Raw genomic sequence first — 7,928 nt, 5'->3', positions numbered from 1 at the left:
TATTTATTTATTTAGCAGACGCCTTTATCCAAGGCGACTTGTAAGTGTTACATGGCAATACAAGGTTAAAGAATATGTATATAATATAAAAGCCTATGTAATGTCAATTTATTTATTAATTTGTTTCTAGTGATGGCCAAAAAAAAAGAAAGATAAAAAAACGTGAAATCAGATCTTTTTGTTTAATTAGTTACATGTTTTTACACATTGATATTTGACTCGTTTAACAACGTGTTATATTATAGTTGTACCAAACAAGTGTTTTATGTTTGTTGTTATTTGGTGGCTGTGATGCAAATGTATTCAGTTCACACAAAAATGAAGGGCTCTATTATCCTGTTTCATTTTACTATATTTTATATTGCACAGTGCATTTATTTGAAGCAAAACTAAAGTATTGCAGAGCACGTTATAATGCAATAAACCCGAAGACGCTTTTTTTTTTTTTCTGATCACGAAATACGCACTCCCGTCAGTCTATGAATGAGCCACTGTAGTTCTTCCATTTAAATATGTGCGATCACGCTCTGATCCGAATGTAATTCAGCTCTGAAGCAAGATCGAGTTAGGATCAGATTTTGGGCTCAAACTGAGCTCAGGATCAACCCTTATTCTTTTAGTACAACCCAGTACTTCACAGGAGCAAGATCAAATCTGGGATCCAGTACAACCGACCCCAGTGAACAATACAGTCATCTGCACAGGTGCGGCGCTATCAGGACACGCCAGGAATTGCAACTGTGCAAGCACCAACAGCAGCAACAGGGCGAACAGACGAAATTCCGGACATTTTGTTCATTTTTCGAAAATCCGCCAGGACAGAGATCAAAGACCAAAAAAGAGGACATATCCGGGAAAAACCGGACGTATGGTAACCCTAGTAGATGGAAGTTGGTCGTTCAGGAAGGGGGAAGAGCTATGGCACCCAAGCTCACTGACCTGGACGGTAGTCGACGTGGCATCCAAGGATTGATTGGAGGAGCTGATGCACTCGTTAACATAGGGGTCATGGGTGAGGGTATAAATGGGGGGCATAGCTTAAGTGACCTGTTCCTTTGCATATGGTTAAACCAAATGACCTAGAAGGAGTCTGTATTGTTCGTACCAAAGCTGTGAGTGTTCTGTTAGTCTGTGTAATAACACTGTTTGTCTTGTGTTATTTGTCTTTTCACAAAGAGTACTAAACACGATTCGGAGCTGCAACCGCAGGCCAGCGTAAAACCCGGACATCACCACTCACCTTTCCACTATAGGAACTGTCTTTGCACCACTAGCACTCAAATCACGCACTGTCAGAACTGTGTCTGTGTCTGTGTTTTGTGTGGGTGAACGAACTGGAATTTTGGTTGTTGTTCAAACCCGTGGGATTATAAATAGAAGTGATATACGCCGATGTACCACTTCTTTCGTTGTTATTGTTTGCAGGTTTCGCCATAATACTCTGGATATTTAAATCATTTAAATATGCTCCCTTGCACCAGTTAAACATTTGTCTGTGTGATTAATCCGCTCTGCACTGCACTCACCTGAGCGTATTCACCACTTTGCCACACTGCCCCATCAACTGTCACTTCCCATACACTTACCTTGCATTCTCATTATCCCTCGCACTTGTTGCCATTATTGGTCTTGTTCATCACCTTCATTGTTGGAAATATATTGCTTCATGCTCTTTCACGTATTCTTGTATGTATGGGTAAATGTCTGTCCATGTGTGTCCTGATCTACCTATACCTTACCTGCATGTTGTCCGTGTGTCTTCCCAAAGCATACATGACTGCCCCTGTGATGATTTTACCACTCAGTTTATCATTATGTGTTAAGAGTCGTGCACATTGGGTCGCTGTATTGAAAAATGAGTGAAAGCAATCATAAAAATCTGTAATAGTGTTGAGTTTTAATGATTGGAGTTTGGTATATTGAATGGCAATGCTTTCTACATCAAAACATGAGGTTTGTGCTTTATGAAGAGAATTGTGTGTAGGGTTTAGCAAAAAAGGTTTAATGAATATGCAATATATGTGAAAACAGGTGAATAATGCTTATAAGTTTGTTAAAATAAACTTTCTTTTGGTACCTAAACTAATGGTTTGGGATATTTTGTTCATAGAACCAGTTCCAGTGTGTAAATGATTGTGAAAAACTGTAAAAGTGGTGGAGATCGCTCACTCGGAGTTGTTGGGTTTACAGAAAGGAGGTACGTAAAAGTAACAGTAAGATCAAAATCTAAACAATTGCTACTAGTGCTGGATTTAGACCAGCACGATACTTGTTTGTTTTGGTTCATTGTTTGGTTTTGTCTGTTTTTTTGGCCATCATGCCTTTTTTGTGTGTGCAGTGTTTGTTTCGCGTGTGCAGTGTTTGTTTTGTGTGTGCAGTGTTTGTTTTGTTTGTGCAGTGTTTGTTTTGTCTGTGCAGTGTTTGCTTTGTGTATTTAGTGTTTGTTTTGTGTGTGCAGTGTTTGTTTTGTGTTTGTTTAAATCATTTATTTATTGTAAACATGTGCAGCAGTGCTTCATACATCACAGTACGCTATCTCTCTTCCTGGACTGACGTCACCACAAGTCTGTAACTGGTGATTTTGTAATTGCCAATCAACTTGGAATTGTTAAGCTTATCATAAATAAACTTCCTATGATCTTAATTCTTATTATTGGTCTCCTCTTCCAGAACAGTCTTTCTTAAGTGTTCTTGAATTTCTGTAATTTATTTTGCCTTCAGGTAAAGACCTTTCTTTTATGTTATCTTATGTGTAATGCAACATTATACATAAAATGTATTAATTTACACGACGAAAGACAGCATACATGTGTTGTGCTGAATTTAAAATGCAGCTTTAAATTTCTCTGTTCTCAACTAAGACAAAATATTTCTTATTTCAATGTTCAGTTGTTTGTTTATTTTAAACTGCTATGTTGATCAAGGTCAAACACACACCATGTTGGTTCAGGACAAACACATGCTATGCTGGTGCCACGGGTGGGATGACCAGGGGTAACCTTAGGTAAATAAACAGTTAGTAAGTACCGACTACGCCACAGGGTGTTTGAAAAGGGCAAGGACCTTTGTGACCGAATGATAATAACCTTGCCTAGACAGGTTCTTTTGATTCCCAGGGATCTGACACACATACTCAGGAAAACAAATATGTTAAAACAAGTTTTATTTGTTTCTCCACAGGGTAAAGTATTAAAAAAAAAAAAACAAACAAGTACATGGCACTGCAAAAATTAAAAGTAAAAAAAATGTAACACAAAAAAAAAAAGTTCTTTCTTAGCTGAACCAGCAAGTCCAAAAGTAAAGAATGCGTAATCCAAGGCAGGTACTGTCCTGGAGCAAGTGACCAAACCCGTCCTGCCACTAGCCGTCCCAAGTGCCAAAATGCTGATAATCCTCCCTGCCAAGAAAAGCCTGTGATTGGCCATAAACTGACAATGAGGATCCCAGAGATGTCTAGGGCAAAGAGAAAAAGACAAAAAGGAGCCTGTCAGAACCACATTCAACAGTAAGTAAGATGACACCTATACTTTGGTGTTGCAGTTGGTAACTTCCCCTTAGCCTATCTTAGTCTCTTGCATATCTCTTTCTCCATATCTGAGACCCAGCACTTTTATGACCACTGAAAGCAATCATGGATGAAGGCCCTGGACACCCTGGAACTTGGACCCGGACCCTCGATGATGGAACTGGTGAGTATAAACTCTCTCTTTCTCCTTAGGTTGTAAGACTCTTGGCGCCACCTCTCAACCCTGAAACAATCCCTCCAACACGTTCCCGTCCGCCTAACACCATGTCGGATGGTTTAATTTTATGCAGCAATTAACTTGTAACATGATTCAAGAAATAATAAAAAAACAGAACTGTTCAAAATCCTCCAGTGTGTCTCTTGTGGTTTGTAAATGTAGTCTCTCTAAGAACGATACGGAACAATAAGTGTCCACAAAAATAAAGGGTGCGAGAGAAAAGAGTAACAAGTAAAAAGAGAAAAGTAATCCAAAGCAAAGGGAGAGTGTGACGGAGAGCGAATGAATCTGAATCAAAAATCTCCCTCTCGACCAGTGAGGACACTGTACAACAGGAGCTGCGGGCTTCCTACTGAATGGTTGGGCAGTTCATCCTGGGGACAGTCGGGAGCAGGCCATTCAGGAAGAGGGCGGCGTTACGGTACCTGGAGTCATCGCCCTAGTACGGTGAGCAAAGTTTCAGTCATGAATTGGAGGAGACGTGATTGAACTAGCTATCGGAGGGGGCGGGGCTTAGGGTACTTTAGGGGGACGTGACGCCGTAATCGGCTCCTTTGTTGTGGTTAATGGGAGGAGACAAGGACGGAATCTTGAATGAAGTGTGGGTTCATTGAGGAGTATTGTGTTTGTTTTGCCAGACGGCTGATACGAAGCTGGAGCTGCAGCAAGAAGCCCGGACCTGAACGTGCACGAGCACCAGCACTCAGAGCACCGCACCTGCACCAGAGCACCCAGTTTGGAGACGTGTTTTTGTGTTTATTATTTCGGGACTGCAACCCCTTTGTTTTGTAGCTGGTAATACCCATTGCTGGGTAGAACCAGCTTTATTATTTTGGGTCCAGTTTTCACTGGCAATACCCATTGCTGGGTAGAGCCAGCTTTATTATTTGAAACCCGGTTTAAAAAGGGCATTAAAAGAAACCTGACTGGTAGACTTTGTGTTTGTCCTTTGTTGGAGCACCTCAACTCACCTATACACCGGAGCACTACAAACCACTTTGCCACAGAGAGCCAAAAAACACAAGGAAAATAAACACAATGGCAAAATGTAAACACAGTCCCAATCAATGAGCTAACCACCTACTAACAGTAGTTACCCTGCAACAAGAGTCCAATATCTGTTTCCTTTTCCAAGTCCTACTAATTCTTCCTTTTTTTCTTTCATCTGTAGTCTCTTTCTGTTCGAATCCACGTTCTCTGTTCCTTGTGTTGTATTCTTCCAATATCCACTCTTCTTTCCCAGCTGCCACTCTCTTCTGCCGCTGCTTCCTGTTTCTCTCTGCTGCTCTCCGTCCCTTGTGCTCGCTGCTGCTCTACCTGTTCCTGCTTCCTGCCTGTCCTTTTTATGCTCCCCCCATGTGTTCCCATTCCCACCACTAATTGATGGGGGTGGGAGCTTCTCCCAATGAGGAAAGTGCTCTTACCAAATGCAAAATAAACAGTGCACAGAAAGAAAAGCAGTGTTTCAAATCAGTCGATTCAAAAGTGATACACAAACACAAACACAGTGACAACAACACAGGTAAGTGTAAAAACAGAGGAAAAAAAAAACTAATTACTCTGGTGCCAAATTTTAACGAAAAACATCACTTGTGCCATTGGTCCAGGGCAATCACACGCAATCTTGGTCCTGGACAAACACAAGCAATCTTGGTCCAGGGCAAACACATGCAATCTTGGTCCAGGGCAAAAAACACTCAATCTTGGTCCAGGACAAACACACGCAATCTTAGTCCAGGACAAACACACGCAATCTTGGTCCAGGGAAAACACACTCAATGTTGGTCCACAGCAAACACATTCAATGTTGGTCCACAGCAAACACACTCAATGTTGATCCAGGGCAAACACACGCAATGTTGGTCCAGGGCAAACACAAGCAATCTTGGTCCAGGGCAAACACACGCAATCTTGATCGAGGACAAACACACGCTATGTTGGTCCAGAGCAAACACACTCTATGTTGGTCCAGGACACCACAGAACCACTTTCTCTTCACGAGGGCTTCTTTTTACCCGTGTCCATTTGTACTCAATAACTGTGTAGTGTAAAGGACAAATGAGGAAATGTGTTCCTTGTATTGTGTACTTAACAGGCTTTTAAGTAGTTTGATTCTATTAATACCTAACAACTTAAAACATGTTAAAGGGAATCATGCTGTAAATCTAAGTGCTTAGCACGCACACAGGCATCATACAGGATTTGTGTCAAAGACAAAGGAGACAGGCTGCAATTATTTAGCAGTTACACGTCATTCTATAATAATGGCCCAATGCTCCAGTAGAAAGACTCTGCTATTACATGTGGCAGTTTGTGCTGAAGCTCACTGAAGCCAGATCTCTGCTTTGTGACTGTGATAATGTTAGCAGCAAGCCTTGTGATGAGGGTGGAGTGAGCTAACGTCAGGGATATTGTTAGACCTCAGATGCATGTGATAAGGTATTGTTTATAGTATGCTTGTATCTCAAATTGTTTTAGAAGAGGAAGCCTCTTACTAAAGGGCACAACGCCATGACCCTCCATTCATCATGTTGCAAACCAAGCGGCCCACCCAGGGAGGCGAGTGGTTTGTGCCTTTGTTTCTCTGTGTTGAAAGAAGAGGAGAGCCCTTCTAATGTTATACAAGAGCAATGTCCAGCAGGGCTGTCCAATGGATACATGCTGAGCCACATGTGTCTCACTGAGCACCACAATATGGCTCTTCTGGTTTAGAAGTGAAGAATCGCATTGAAGGATGTTACTAGGTCTGAAAAGAATGCAAGGACAATTGTTTCTGTTCTCAATTCCTTACAAAAAATATTCTCTTAATAATATGGTTCTCTGGGGCTCTCGGCCACCCAGTGTTGTTTACCTCCATCTGTTTTAAACTTTTATCAAGGATTTGTAATTTGATATATGATTTGTGAGAGTTTTTCTACCCAATTTGAAATGAAACATCACCTTACCACTGCAACCTCCTCACTGATCCTGAGACCTGCTGTCAAGCCTCCTTTTTTTCACCAGTCAGACCTAAGAAACACGTTCCACCCAGGAGACTAGGCCCAGACGGTTATGTCTCTATCTGGTTTTGTTGGGTGCTTGAAACATGTTCCTACTTTAATATTTAAATGATCCACTTTGATTTTAACTCAGCATTTTAACACTTCTGAATTATTATTTTTTTTTTAGCAAATATAGATTAATATTCTACTTGAATAATTTAAGTGTATTTTCATAATTATTTTACTAGTTTGAAGTTTGTGTTAAACAATATGCTTTGTTGTAGTTCAAAAACAACCAATCAAAAATGCTTAGGTAAAACTTATAAGTTTCACAGACTGCTTTCATCAGTGTGTCACTATGGGGCAGGAGCTGGCTCTGCACACAAAAGGTACATGTTGGCACAGGTTTGCATTGCTTTTTAGTGGGTTGAAAACATACCTTTCTAATGTAGCATATTGCTAATTATGTTTTTGTTGCGTGTGTGTAAAGCACTTTGGGATGACTGTTGTAAAGACACTTTATCAAATTTTGTTGTTGTTGAACAATTTAAACTCAGATCACAAAATATTTATTGCCATGGAGATGAGCTATCCCGATAGTATTTTCTGTATCAAGCTGTGCAGCTTGTCCATTTCCTCTCCTTCCCTTGACACAGAGCCCTGCAAACCTTCCTGTTACACAGCTTGGATGATTGCTTTTATCTTTCTGTATTAAAACAATAAGAAAATTAGTCTTTGTAAACAAAACCTGTGCCTACTGAGCTTCCTGTTTTTGCTGAACTTCTAACATGCCTGTAGTCACCACAATGGAATAACAGTCCCACAGATCAACAAGAACAACAACTGCTTAGCATGCAGTGCCACAGTGTGTTTCTTTCAGAACTGCACATTGGAATCATTTTGTTTGCGACAAACCACACTCTGAGGGATGCAGATTTCAAAGCATGTCTTAAACCTCTGTTAGATTTAGCTTTCAGTAATTCCTTGAGAAGGCAGTGCAGTTAAAGGGACTGTATAAGAAATCTTGTTGTTATTGAGGAGGCTGGGTGTTGTAAATATTAACTAGCCAGTGAGAAATGAAGGAGATAAGCACAGTCGATAACAGTATATTTTTATAACCAGGCTTGATGATGATAGACTGACGTGCCATCTTCCGATACAGGAACAGGAAATGCTGTGAATTTCTGAGTAGTGGACCCCAGCC

The sequence above is a fragment of the Polyodon spathula genome, chromosome 13 (genome assembly GCF_017654505.1).
Source record: "Polyodon spathula isolate WHYD16114869_AA chromosome 13, ASM1765450v1, whole genome shotgun sequence".
In the NCBI taxonomy this organism is placed as follows: Eukaryota; Metazoa; Chordata; class Actinopteri; order Acipenseriformes; family Polyodontidae; genus Polyodon; species Polyodon spathula.
This window is presented reverse-complemented; position numbering follows the sequence as displayed.